Genomic DNA, 15,100 nt, shown 5'->3' with positions numbered 1-15,100 from the left:
GTAAAATAGCTGCTAGGAAACCACTGCTAAGGACAGGTAACAAGCAGAAGAGACTTGTTTGGGCTCCTCCTCTCCCTGTACAATGACTGATAACACCTCTTTTTTTCAGTAGATAACACAAGATCCACCATTCACAATACGTGATGTCACAGCTCACCTCCTCCTCCTGTACAATGACTGATAACACCTCTATATACAGTAGATAACACAGGATCCACCATTCACAATAGGTGATGTCACAGCTCTCCTCCTCCTCCTGTAGACTGACCTTTGCACATAGTCATTAGATGCTTCAATACGACAGCTAAAGTCTGGGTCGGGCTATTGTTGCTAATGTACCTGTGGATTTGTCTAGAATAGTCCCAGTGGCCGCTGTGAAAATTATAAGATTTATATATTTTTTTAATGCAAATAAGAACCTGATTTTAGTAATTTTTTGATGACACATTTCCTTTTTCAGGGCCAAGAGTTAAAGAGCTCTTAGGGCACATGAATAAAGCTAAGAGGGACTCTCTCCTATAGCTAGACAGGTGAGCTGCTTACAAGCTGCACACCTGGGCTGTCCTTACATAATGGTTGCACGTAATACTACAATCTACCTGTAGTGGGCGATGTTTGTGGAGGGACCCAGCGGTTTGAAGAGACAACCCAATAAAAACATGGAATCCGTGAGGAGTCATTTCACCTCCATCTGCTCCTGTTCACCCGACATGGTTTCGCTCTTCGGATGTTCTGCATTTACCGTGGTCAGGTGTCTTCTTCACACAGTCATCACAGATGCTTTGTTACAGGCGGAACCAAAGAATTTGAGGCAGCATTGAAAAATATTTGTGTTCGGAGCTTGTTTAAAAAAATAAATTCTTCCCACCTGACCTCGCTCCCTCTGCGAAGTGTCCTCTTCCTCCTCCACATCTGGGGTGGTGCATGGAAGCGAGGTCATGGCCGTTGGTTGGTACTGGTATTGTGGTGCAAAGAGCCGGTCTCTGCACTGCAATACATTTTAACTGAATGTGCATCTGAGGATGAACATTCAGTTGAAAAGAAACGCTGACATTGGTGGCCCCTGGACCGGGCCGCGATTACCTCATGGGCTCAAGAGCCACACAATCAAGCTTTGGGCCACGTGTTTGAGACCCCTGACATAATTTTTTTGTGTGAGACCCCTGACCTATTTTTTTTTTTATTTTATTTTACCTGAAGAACAATGTCATATTATTTGTTGATGATGAGTGATCTATAGAAATATTATATATTACCAATGGGTTTCTTTATCCAGAATTCATTTCTAATCATTTACAGAGAGAGACCAGGATACAGTACTATCTGTACTTTCATAATTTACAAGAAGTGACAAGAAAGCAGTGGTACTTGTGCCTACCACAGGGTTGCAGTGCTATCTGTACCTATCTGACCGCCCCCTGACGAAGCCGACGCGAAACGCGCGTTGGGGCAACGGTGCTGTCCAGATCTGACGCCATTCCTGTGGTAAGTGCATTGGGACGGGTTTTGAACATAGTCATTAGAGTGTTAGCCTATGTACAGGGCTGCACGGTCTTTTATATACGACCCCACATATGTCCCCGTGCCTTGGTACAAATTTTGCATTATGCACGTGACTTGTTGTATATATATGGCGTTAGCAATGGACAGCACCGGCCGTTTGGTCTGTGCTACCCACCTCAATTGAATTTATGTGATATGTAATTATGTGTTGTGATTTGTTTGCTCGTGTCATTTGTGTTATTTATATTAATAAAATTTGGTAGATTCTGGACATATACTCCAATTCTTTCTTGGTTCCTATATAAGTCATAGGGAGAGACAGGGAAGTAATGCTAGGTATCTAAGTACTATCTGTACCTACATAATTAACAGAGAAATAAAGGAGGGCAGAACCATCTGTACCTACATCATACAGTGAGAGACAGTAAATCAGTAATACATATACCTATATAATTTACAAGGAAAGACGGGGAAGCATTTCTATGTGCCTAAATCATTTACAGGGTGAGACGGGGAGGCAGTACCATATGTTCCTGAATAATTTATAGGGAAAGACAGGGTTTAGTACCAATTGTACCTTTATAATTTTCAATGAGAGACAGGGAGATAGTACAATCTGTTCTTACATCATATACATATGTAAATAGCCACTTAAGAGAAGATGAGAGCAGGAACTCAGTGACCTACATAATTTACAAGGAGAAACAGGAAGATAGTACTATCTCTTCTTATAGAAGAAAAGATCCACTTCGGAGAAGAAGAGGACAAGAACTCTGCTGCTGGGTAGAGACAGGGAGGCAGTACTATCCTTACCTACACCAATCACAGAGAGGGACACTTGAAGAAGAGAAAAGAACCCAGCGGTATCTGAACCTACATCATTTACGGAGAGACAAATGGGGACAGTTCTCTGTTCCTAAATCATTTACGGGAAAATAAAGGGAGGTAGTACAAACTGTTAGTGATGAGTGAACGTGTTCAGATAAGGCATTACACGACCATGCTCGTGTGCTAACTGTGTATCTTCGGAGTGCTCGAGTACTATGTTCGAGTCGCCGTGGCTGCATGTCTTGACACTGTTCTACAGGCGAGACATGCACCTGCGGGGACTCGAACATAGAACTGGATCACACCGAGGATATTCTGTTAGCACATGAGCGTGCTCGTGTAATGGCTTATCCGAGCACGTTCGCTCATCACTGCAAACTGTACCTACAAAATTTACAGGAAGAAACAGGGAGGTAGTACTATCTGTTCTTACTTTATGATATGAAAATAACATCTTCAGGGAGGAAGAGCTAAGGAAGTCTTCTACTTGGTAGAGACAGAAATGTAGTACAATCCTTACATCATTCACAGAGAGTGAGAGGTGAGCAGTATTATAAGGACTTACAAAAACAGACAGGAAAACAATAGTATCTATACCTACATAATTTACAGGAAGAGACAGGGAGGCAGTGCTATCTGTTCTTATATGATTTACATATGCAAATAACCTCTGCAGGGAGAAAGAGGGAAGGAACTCTTCTGGCAGGTAGAGACAGGGAGTCAGTACTATCTGTTCTTATATGATTTACATATGCAAATAACCTCTGCAGGGAGAAAGAGGGAAGGAACTCTTCTGGCAGGTAGAGACAGGGAGGCAGTACTATCTGTTCTTATATGATTTATATATGCAAATAACCTATGCAGGGAGAAAGAGGGAAGGAACTCTTCTGGCAGGTAGAGACAGGGAGGCAGTACTGTCTGTTCTTATATGATTTACATATGCAAATAACCTATGCAGGGAGAAAGAGGGAAGGAACTCTTCTGGCAGGTAGGGACAGGGAGGCAGTACTGTCTGTTCTTATATGATTTACATATGCAAATAACCTATGCAGGTAGAAAGAGAGAAGGAACTCTTCTGGCAGGTAGAGACATGGAGGCAGTACTATCTGTTCTTATATGATTTACATATGCAAATAACCTCTGCAGGGAGAAAGAGGGAAGGAACTCTTCTGGCAGGTAGAGACAGGGAGGCAGTACTATCTGTTCTTTTATGATTTACATATGCAAATAACCTCTGCAGGAATAAAGAGGGAGTGAACTCTTCTGGCAGGTAGAGACAGGGAGGCAGTACTGTCTGTTCTTATATGATTTACATATGCAAATAACCTCTGCAGGGAGAAAGAGGGAAGGAACTCTTCTGGCAGGTAGAGACAGGGAGGCAGTACTGTCTGTTCTTATATGATTTACATATGCAAATAACCTCTGCAGGAAGAAAGAGGGAGGCAACTCTTCTGGCAGGTAAAGACAGTGAGGCAGTGCTATCTGTTCTTATATGATTTACATATGCAAATAACCTCTGCAGGGAGAAAGAGGGAAGGAACTCTTCTAGCAGGTAGAGACATGGAGGCAGTACTGTCTGTTCTTATATGATTTACAGATGCAAATAACCTCTGCAGGAAGAAAGAGGGAAGCAACTCTTTTGATAGGGAGTACTATCCTTACCTACATTATTTTAAAGGTGAGCCGTATTATCAGTACTTATAAAAAGAGAAATCTGTACCTAGATAATTTACAGGGAGACATATGGGGGCAGTACTATCTGAGCCCGTATTATTCACAGTAAGAGGCATAAAAGCAGTAGCATAAATACCTACATTATTTTCAAGGACCCTAATTCTCCTAGTTTTGCATTGGACGTCAGTCTTGTATTTCTGGCAGTATTTTCATGATTCAGACATATCAGGATGAGTAGAGCGATAGGTGCCATCAGGACATAGCTGAGTGCCGCACACGGATCAGAATGTGATTGTGACTTGTAATTGATGCTGTTTTTGTATCTCCACTCACTCTTCACATTGGATATTTGCTGTGTCTCTTTCACCTCCAGATAATGCACACATTTTTATTTCAAGCATTAACTTTCTCTTGAAGTAATTTTCATCATGTTCAATGACAACATATCGATCTTCTCACAGATAGCTGCACATTTCTTGGAACGCTGCAGAGCACTGATTATCTCATTGATGGCCAAATAAGACTTACGTCAGAAATGCTCCTCACCTGACGGGTGTAGGAACAAAAAAGTCATATTAATGTCTATTTTGCCCAACATAGAACACAAGTAAAAATGGATACAACAACATGGGTAGAGCATACCGGGAAATGTAAGACTTTGAGTTGTCTTCTTCTGGGAAATCTTAGAATATCCTGCTTAACCATTTCTGAGCAATTTTGGCTTCTAACATGGGTAACAAATGTCAGAAATAACTACTAATGCCTTTTTTGGATAATCAGGGAGTCTACTGAAGAAAGAAAGACTTCTTATTGAAAGATCATTTCAATACAATTCCGCAAAAAACTAATAGCACCCACCGATGGGGGGAGTATACTGTGTGTGTGTGTGTGTGTTTATTTGTTTTATTGGAAGCTTAAAGGGGAAATATCACTTGCCAGAAATATGTAATTTTTAAACGTAGTGTAAATGCCGCCGTTCTCCTGAATCCAATGTTGTTTTTATTTTGTTCATGCACCTTTCCGTTCCTGAGATACGTCCTCCTCTTTCGTGTAAATAAATCTAGTCTTTTTATCTAAGTGGGTGTGGTCCTCAACTCTTCTCTGTGGGTGTGTTCTTGAGAAACTCACCCAATTGGCTAATAAGAAAAAATGTATACACAGGAAAGAGGGGGTCATATCTCGGGAAAGGAGAGGCGCAGGAACAAAAGAAAAATATTGCCAGATTCAGGAGAACAGCGACATTTACACCAGGTTGCAATATATATATTTATTTATTTATGGCAAGTATCATGTCCTCTTTAACTGCGCACGCAATGAGTTCCACCTTGTGGCTGTAACAGCAAGAATATTTCACTTTACGACTGTGATGGGAAGCACTATAGTGACAATGCTAATGCATATTTACAAAAATTAATGTTTGTACTTATGTCTTGCCCCAATTGAGCCCCCAAACAGCCCCAAAACCATGTGAGACCACTTGCTTTAAAGCAAGTTTTGCATAAAGCCCACCTATTTTTTGGCCCAGGATAGCCTAAAACTTGGAAGAATTGTAACTGAAAAATTAGGACTGTTCTGGGAAGGTTTGGATTGTAGGCAGCTATAGTTTATAAGGGGGCAGCATTTTTAAGGGGGTCTTCTGCTGTTTATTTGGGACACAGTCATACTTGCCAACATTTTATTTGACCCAAATCATGCATGGATGGCCATCATGCCACCCCCTAACACAGTACTTACCTAATCTGAGTGACAGATTCTGAAGGTGGAGAAATGGGAACAGCCAGTCCCACCCAGCTCTAGTAGCTGTTCCTAAAACCCGTCCCAGTATGCCAAAATATTTTGGTTTTGGCACTGTTCCCTCAAGAAACAACACTCATCTGTGGGCCACGGGTGTCCGGATGTTCTGATGACAGCGCTATCTTTCCATAGAACGGCGAGTGACAACGCCAGCTGTCACACTCTGCTTTTCACATATCCGGTTGCTAAACAACATTCTAAACATTAATGAACATTACCAGTAAGGAATTAGGCAATAAAAAGTATCCCATGATCAATAGACTCTCATTGTCTCATCTAACCTGACCATTTGGTGAAACTATAGCAGGGACTATTTTGACTGGTACAAGTGAAATTTCCATAAGTCGTTATTCTTGCATTCTAGATGACAAAGGAAGGACATCGTGTTCTCACTTCACAATAAATTCTGGCCAGAAGATTCATTGTCTATTTAGTGGAACACAAAAGGTAGAATGAAGGCCACATGGTGGGAGGAAAATGCTGGGCCATATGTATGTTATAGGCTCATCTGGTGAGGTGTATTATCTGAGCTGTAGGACAGAGGGAGCAGAAGACCTTGATGGTCAGCACTTGGATCAGCGAGAACAAGGAAAGCTGCATATGCCGGAGGGCAAACAGATAATTGGAGCATGAAACACCAGATGAAACAGAACCAAGTGTGATTGGACACACAGATAATCAGGGACTTGTATAGACTGTCCACAACTTTCAGCAATTTAGAAAAAAAAAAAAAGAAATGTCCATAAAGTTGAACCAAGCGATGGGAAAGAATAAATGGATAGGGTATATCTATGACCATAATGCATGATCCAGTCCACCCCAGAAGAGCTCATCTTTCCTTCCTGATCCTAATCGTAGATCCACTGGACTAAATATTCAGAAAAAACCTTTACACATTTACATAAATATATATTTTTTCTCCTAAAAAAAAAGCATTTAATCCTTTTTTGAAACCATAAATGGTTCCACTGTGACCAGATCCTAAAGTAGACAATTTAATAGTTCTAATGGTAAAGAAGTCCTGTCTCCTTTGCAGATTGAGCTTTTCTTTCTCCAGGTGGAGTGATTACCCCTCATACATCTCTGCCATTGACCATTTGCCTGCTGACAGCATACAACTCTGCTTTTAACCATTTGTCTGCTGTAAGTTTTGGATTGATTATTCGTCTTCAGTTTCTGAGTATATCCTCATTCTTGGCTCCATGTTTGTTGATGTTTGCTTGTCAGCCGGCTATCCTGCATAAACCGCGGCTGTGATCCTTATCGATCCTCATGTCATCCAACTTCACTGCGACATCGCCTTGGTCTGCGCTGCACATCTTGACCTATGGCGAGATGAGCCCCTAACAGTGGTATTGTAGGTTAGCCAAATTCTTTTCCATGGAAAAGAACTGCAATACTAAAAACAATCCATGGAGGGGCTGTTTCTGGAAGAAAGCATTTGAGCGTATGACAATTAATTCTTTATTTTTATATTTAACCCCCCCTTTTTAATGTTGCCCTAGGCAGCTGTGTCCTCTTTCTTGCCCTCATCTTTCCTTTGAGTCAATGATATTTAGAAAATTCGTATTTCATGAGCATAGTCAATCAAAACTGTCGAGGAGAAAGAGTGTAATTACTTTTATAGACTTCCACGTCTTGGCATTAGGACTTTTTCATTCATTTCTCCAATGCCTGTCAGTATTCCGAGGAGTCCTCTTGCATTATGATAATGGATTCTGTGATCCGGGTCTGTTATGAGATGAAGGACAGGGGATTCGATAAGACAGGACGTATTAGGGAAAACACTTCAAGATACTAAAAGCTGAAGCCGAGGTATCACAGTAAACTGTCAGGTGAGATTGAGATCTAATACAGTAAAGGACTAAACCACGTAAAGTTCTCAGAACACCATGGTGCTATTTACATTTATGCGGCCAGGCGGGCGCTCGTAACGTGACAGATGTCAGGATGAAGAGTGTATGTCGTAGACCAGGGTATGATTATTAGTCTGGGCGGAATTCTGTGTTCCCATTAATGGTATAATCAGTCATTCATCAGAGGACTGGTGTTCTTGTTCCTATGTCACAGTAAGATGGCATCTTGATGTTGCGAACAATCTAACCGAAATTTCAGGAACAGTTCCCTCCACTTCCAGTATATATATATATATATATATACATAAAACATGTAATTCCGCAATACCAGACACTGGCATAGATTTATCGATACTGGAACAGTTGCTCATGGCAATCAGTTCGATAGCAGATGTGATTTTTTCAAAAGCCCCATACGAACACAAAAGAAGCAATCTAATTGATTACAATTGGCAAATACAACATACACTATATGGAGAAAAGTATGTGCGCCCACCTCTTTCCACCTACAGGAGTGTTTTGACCTCCCATTCTTCATCCATAGACATTAATATGGAGTCAGCTATAAGACCTCCCACTATTCTGGGAAGGATTTCTTCAAAAACTTGGAGGCATTTGTGAGAACATTTTGTCTCTCCGTCCAGAAGAGCATTTATGAGGTTAGATAATGAAGTTAGAGAGAGGCCAGGCTCATAAACTCTAATGTTGGTGCTGGAGGGGCTGATGTCCGAGCTCTGTGCAGTCGGTCAGGTTCTTCCACCAAACTCCCCCTCCATGTCTGTATGGACCTTGTGCATTGGGCACAGTCATGGGGAGCAGAAAAGGGTCTTCCCCATACTGTTCTCATAAACTGGAAGCTACATATAGAACGTTTTGTGCAGCACTTTTCTTACCTTCAAAAATGGCGGAAACCACAATGGATCCCATTGTAAGTCAATTGAGTCTTGTAGGCTCCATCACGTGGAATCCTCCAACAAGAATGGAATTAGCGCCTTACAATGACTGCTATACATGCCCCATACAAAGCTTCCCACAGAGGAGCCATACATCTACCATAGCAAAATTCCCTATAATATTATGCAAATGGTCCTTGTTCTGTTTCCCTTGCTTCCAAAAAAACATCCCATCCCAAAAGTGCCCTAGCCACATGCTTATTGGATCACCATCTTATATGATATTGCTCCCTGTTCTGACTCTTTGTACATTACCCATCCCATTCCTTATACATTGTTGTGTCCGTGATATGTAGTATATCACTGAAATAAAGAAGAAGGAAAGTCCATGTAGATGAGTTTCCTCTCCTCCATTACCGTATTGTTAAGATGTCTTCTTTCTGTGATGCTTTGTTTGATGTTCCTCATGTAGCCTCATAGATCTGGGTTGAAAAACACACATGTCCATCAAGTTCATCTCCTGTAAGACCTGGTTGTTTGATCCAGAACGATGCAAAGTAAATAATCCTAGGGCGATCGGGGTTTATCCTGACCCACGAGAAACTGTAGATTGTGGATGCCATAGGCCTAGCTTGACGTTCTTGGACCCAAATGCAAAATCTATAAAAACGATCCCACCTACCATGTGCCATTTAGGGCTCAGTTGCAACTGCGACCAATGTCCGCTCCTTATAGTTATTCCCCAAAAAGCAGGCACAGTTTATTTCAGAGGACAGTCTAACTGGTACTTTGTGTGTAAGATAAACTGGTCACTTGGACAAAAAATGTTTTCATTCTGTAACTTTTGCCTAGAGCTGAGGTTTGTGCATGTGTTCTTCTGGACCTGTGATTTCAGCAGCCTCTACGTAGTCCACTGAAAGTGAAATTATAGCGCCCGGTATTCTACATTATTTTGTAATAGATTTTTAGTAGTAATAACGGAAATGGTAGAGTTTTCAGAAAAGATGTCCACGTTTTTATTTTAAGGCTATGTGCACACGTTCAGGATTTCTTGCAGAAAATTCCTGAGAAAAACCTGAAATTTTCTGCAAGAAATCTGCATGCGTTTTTGACGCGTTTTTTGGTGCGTTTTTTTCCGGACATTTCCCAATGCATTTTATAGTGGGAAATCCGCAAAGAAACCCCGCGAAATTAATGAAGATGCTGCGTTTTTTTACCGCGATGCGGTTTTTTTTTTGCGGAAAAAAACGCATCATGTGCACAAAAATTGCGGAATTCATTCTATATAATGGGATGCATATTGTATGCTGTTTTTTTTGCAGTTTTATAGCGTTTTTATCGTGAAAAAACAGCAACGTGTGCACACAGCCTTATTGTTTAGTTTCTGTACATGATTATTATACTTATGAACTTTATACTTGCAGTTAGAACATTTAAACACCCCCAAAAGTGTCAAAGAACGGCCCCAATCAATTAAGTTTAAGTGGGTTTGTAATGTGTAGTGTAGTGAGCATGTGTTACACACCTGTGCTAGGTTACCTGGGCTCTGTTTCCTTCCCCTGGGTTCACTGCCCTCTGCTGTGCTCCACATTGGGTTTTGCATGTTGTCCATAGTGGATTTATGACATCATCTCTCTAGATGTATTTAAGGTCCATTTGGGGTGCTCCACCTTCTGTGCTTTTTGTGTTGGTGCGTGCATTCATCCCCTTCATCCATCCTGTTGCTCCTGAAATTCCTGTGTGTGCCAAGTCTTTGCTGCCCACGTACCTTCCTGCTTGCTGGTCCAACAATCACTCTCTGTGCGTCCACCTGGACCTAAGGCTTAGAGGATCCACCACACCTGGTGAACCTAACAGCATGTTCCCTACATAAAGACCGAGGAGGAAAGAGGAGCCGAGCTGTCCCCATTCACTATTGTCAATTATTTACAATGTGCTACTTATTGGCATAGTCCCACCCTCTTTTATGATGACCACACCCCATTGTACATATCACCGGCTAAGAAGGTTATTTCTTTGCCTTTTTTTTATGTTTCATGGAGGTTGAGCTATAAAATCAGCCAAGAGAGGCTGAGCTAATGTTGTTTTGTAACTCCCATAGAAGTGAATGCTGTGCTTTGCTATTTCTCTAGTGCCACCTATAGGAATAGTCCTAAAAGTCAATATCAACTCTCTAACGAGCCTTGTCACATGACTTAGGATAAAAGCCTCTCACCCAGCCAGACCAGATTTCACACTTTGCACTGACAAGGGGCAGTAACCGGAAACACACTGTCTGTAAACTGCAATTTTGCTTTTGGCTTTTTTTCTAAGTCATGTGACAAGGCTCGTTAGAGGGTCGATAATGACTTTTAGGATTGCTACTTCCTATAGGTGGCACTAGAGTTCTAGTCCTCTTCCTCTCTGAAGAGGCAATTTGCATATTTCCCAGATAAGCATTTCCGACTTAAAAGTCTCCTCACCTCAGCATGCCAGGTTTGACATGTCGCTCTAAAAAAGGAGGAACGTTGACCCTTGATATTTCTGTAACCCCCATTTGTTTCTATGTGGGTTATGGAACCAACGTAACTCAACTGCTTTTGGCTGACACCTTTGCTCCACCTCTAGTAATCACAGGTAGATGGAGTTTCACACATCTCAGCCATGAAACGGTAACCAAAATGTGTATCTCCTGTTCAATACTGTTGAATGATGACAAGTCTTGGTCTTGAAACCCTCACTGATTGCTCCAAGCAACAGGCAGAAGCAGTCAGCTCATCTTACCAGTGCGGATTGAGTGGTGTAGGAGTTTAATAGAAAGCCTATGTGTCACGATTTCACCCCTCAGTGTGTCTGGGATGCAGTTACTGATAGCTCAGCCGACCAATCTGGTACCGGGGCGTGCAGAAGCTGCCAGTACTTTGACAGGTCAGTCATCCAATCTGGTGCAGGGGCGTGCTGAGTTGTCAGCTCGGCCGTCCAACCTGAAACTGGGAGGTGCCAGCTGTCTCCAGGTGTTTATTGTCCTAGGTGATTGCCAGGCTACTTAACTGAGCTGTTACTCCCAGACCTCTGCCGGAAGTACATTCAGCTACTATGTTTGTTCTCTCTATGGCTTGCGTTCTGTTTTTAGGTCTTTCGTTGCCTGACCTTGGACCTCGTTCTGACCATCCGTCTGTTTAACCCCTTCTGCTCTGATCTGCTATCCTCCTGGTATTCTGACCGCAGAACGTTACCTGACTACATCTCTTCATTCTGTCCATGACATACCTTCCTGGCTTTTGGCCTCGGACTCTTTGACTGTCCCGTCTCATGGCTTGGCTGTGAGAAGTGACTTGGCATCACACTGTGGCTTCGTACACTGTCCTGCTCACACAAAAGCATACATTGAGTGCCTCTCACCTTACTTTAAAGATGACCTGCGAATTACCATAAATATGTTTATTTTTTAACTCATGTAAATGCCACTGTTCTCCTGAATCCGCCATTGTTTTTATTTTGTTTCTACCTCTCTCTGTTCCTGAGATATGGCCCCATCTTCCCTGTGTATAAATCTAGTCTTGTTAGACAAGCGGGTGTGATCCTTAACTCTTCTCTGTGGGCGTGTTCTTGAGGACCATGCCCAGTTGGCTAAAAAGACTAGAATTACATACAGGTAAGACGGGACAATATCTCAGGAATGGAGAAGCGCAGGAAGAAAAGAAAAACAATGTTGGATTCAGGAGAACAGGGGCATTCTCATTGGGTAAAAAAAATACATATTTAAGTGATCGTCGGTGGTCAAAGTACCTTATAAATACTACAAAACAGAGGTCATAACATATAAAAAGTATTTTGTACTGTAATGCTAATGGCGGCTTCTGTTATGATCCCAGTGGCTGAGGATCACTAGAAATACTAGCTAAGTTACTGAACATAGAACAAGCTCTAGGGAGGTGGTAACTGGACTGACCGCAATCCTGATCCTATCCAAACACACTAAAGGTAGCCGGTGAACGTGCCTAAAAGCCTGGACGTCTCGACGCAGCCTGAGAAACTAACTACCCCTAGAGAGAAAGCCAGACCTCACTTGCCTCCAGAGAAATGACCCCAAAGATATAGGCAGCCCCCAACAAATAATAACGGTGAGGTAAGGGGAAAAGACACACGTAGAAATGAAAACAGATTCAGCAAATGAGGCCCGCTAATACTAGATAGCAGAAGACAGATAGAGAACTGTACGGTCAGCAGAAAACCCTACCAAAATATCCACGCTGAGAATTCAAGAACCCCCACACCAACTAACGGTGTGGGGGGAGAAACTCAGCCCCCTAGAGCTTCAGCAAGCAAGGAAATCACATATTAGCAAGCTGGACAAGAAACATATTGAACACTGATGATCAAAAAATGAACAGAAGGAAACTTAGCTTCTCTTGAAGAGACTGGTAGCAAGGTAGTCAGAAGGAATCAGAATAACACTGAATACATTGACAGCAGGCATGAACTGAGAGTCCAAGTGAGCTTAAATAGGAAACCAGCCCACATATAACGAGACAGCTGATGCCAGTCACAAACCTGCAGAAAGACAGCACTCACACAGTACCACTTGTGACCACAAGAGGGAGCCCAGAAATAGAGTTCACAACAGGCTTCCCTGCATGATCCCTTTCCCTCTCCTGGCGGGGATGCCAACATACTGCCCCAGCTGCTCAGCAGGGTCTCTGCCTTGCACAGCTTCCTGGTCCCCCAAGCCTGTGCACGCCATGCAGGTCTCCCAGCGGTGTGCCTAGGGCGCTAACGCGCTCTCCGATTCGTAAATAGTCAGCGCCCACTTTGGAAATGCCCCCAGCCAATAGCTGGAAGGCATGTATTATTTAAGGCATGCTCCCCTGTCTATACAATGCCCTCCTTAGTGTTAGTTTGAGTTTTTCCATGCTAATTTAGTTGTCAGGTCCCTGAACTTATTCCTGAACCTATTCTATTTGTATCTGAACCTGTTGTAGAGCACGCTTAGTCAGAACCTGAACCTGTGACTCGTGCTGTCCAACCCAGAACCAGTTCCCGTTGCCTGTGTTACCTGAATCTAAAACCGCTCTGGGGACATGTGAGCCTGAAACCGCTCTGGCGGTACGTGAGCCTGAAACCACTAAGGAGGTGCATGAGCCTGAAACTGTTCTGGCGGTACGTGAGCCTGAAGCCACTCCAGAGGTTCCTGAACCTGAAACTGTTCCGGCGGTACGTGAGCCTGAAGCCACTCCAGTGGTATCTGAACCTGAAACCACTCCAGCGGTACATGAGCCTGAAGCCACTCAGGTGGTTCCTGAACCTGAAACCGCTCTGGCGGTACGTGAACCTGAAACCGCTCTGGCGGTACGTGAGCCTGAAGCCACTCCAGAGGTTCCTGAACCTGAAACTGTTCCGGCGGTACGTGAGCCTGAAGCCACTCCAGTGGTATCTGAACCTGAAACCACTCCAGCGGTACATGAGCCTGAAGCCACTCAGGTGGTTCCTGAACCTGAAACCGCTCTGGCGGTACGTGAACCTGAAACCGCTCTGGCGGTACGTGAGCCTGAAACCACTCTGGTGCTACGTGAGCCTGAAGCCACTCCAGTGGTATCTGAACCTGAAACCACTCCGGTGGTACGTGAGCCTGAAACCACTCCAATGGTATCTGAACCTGAAACCGCTCTGGCGGTACGTGAGCCTGAAACCACTCTGGCGGTACGTGAGCCTGAAGCCACTCCAGTGGTATCTGAACCTGAAACCACTCCGGCGGTACGTGAGCCTGAAACCACTCCAATGGTATCTGAGCCTGAAACCACTCCGGCGGTACATGAGCCTGAAGCCTCTCCAGTGGTATCTGAACCTGAAACCACTCTGGTGGTACATGAGCCTGAAGCCACTCCAATGGTATCTGAACCTGAAACCACTCCAGCGGTACATGAGCCTGAAGCCACTCAGGTGGTTCCTGAACCTGAAATCGCTCTGGCGGTACGTGAACCTGAAACCACTCTGGTGGTACGTGAGCCTGAAGCTGCTCCCGTGGTACCTGAACCTGAAACTGCTCCGGCAACATGTGAGCCTGAAATCGCTCCGTTGCTACATGAGACCGAAGCTGCTCCGGCTGTACCCGAACCTGAAGCCGCTCCGACAGTACCCGAACCTGAAGCCGCTCCGGAGTTACCTGAGCCTGAAGCCATTCCAGCAGTCCTTGAACCAGCACCAGTGACTGTCCTGGTTAGCGTTCCAGACTCTGTACTGTCAGGGTCTGTTCCAGTATCTGAATCCTGTCCTCTCTGTGACTCCGAGTCTGTGTCCGTTCTATCCAGCGACCCAGAACCCGTGTTGTTGGAACAGTGTCCGAATCCTGTCCTGCCAGTGACTCTGAGGCCCTGTCTGAGATCCTGACCCCTGGGGTCAGCAGCTGCACTACCAGGGACTGGGTACCTGGCTACCTGCAGCTCAAGTCTAACTCCACCATCAGGAGCTCTAGCGAAAACCAGGTAGCTGCTAGCTATGCCCCCTAGGTACGCCCGGCCCGTGACACAGTGGGCCCATGATCCACGTGTGTGACATATCCAGTTATACCCCTGA

General features: G+C 43.8%; 1 protein-coding gene across 1 annotated transcript in view; it reads left to right on the top strand.

Annotated features, from left to right (window-relative positions):
- LOC143785598 (glucagon receptor-like) overlaps positions 1-15,100 on the top strand; it is a 100,252-nt gene that overhangs the window by 22,032 nt on the left and 63,120 nt on the right. Inside the window, exon 2 of the mRNA XM_077274596.1 lies at positions 1,300-1,485. The gene's annotated coding sequence lies outside the window, so the exon portion shown is untranslated. The remainder of the gene's footprint in view (positions 1-1,299; positions 1,486-15,100) is intronic.

The sequence above is a fragment of the Ranitomeya variabilis genome, chromosome 7 (genome assembly GCF_051348905.1).
Source record: "Ranitomeya variabilis isolate aRanVar5 chromosome 7, aRanVar5.hap1, whole genome shotgun sequence".
NCBI classification, from domain to species: domain Eukaryota; kingdom Metazoa; phylum Chordata; class Amphibia; order Anura; family Dendrobatidae; genus Ranitomeya; species Ranitomeya variabilis.
Note: the sequence above shows the minus strand (reverse complement) of the source record. Positions and strands in the feature narration are given on the sequence as shown.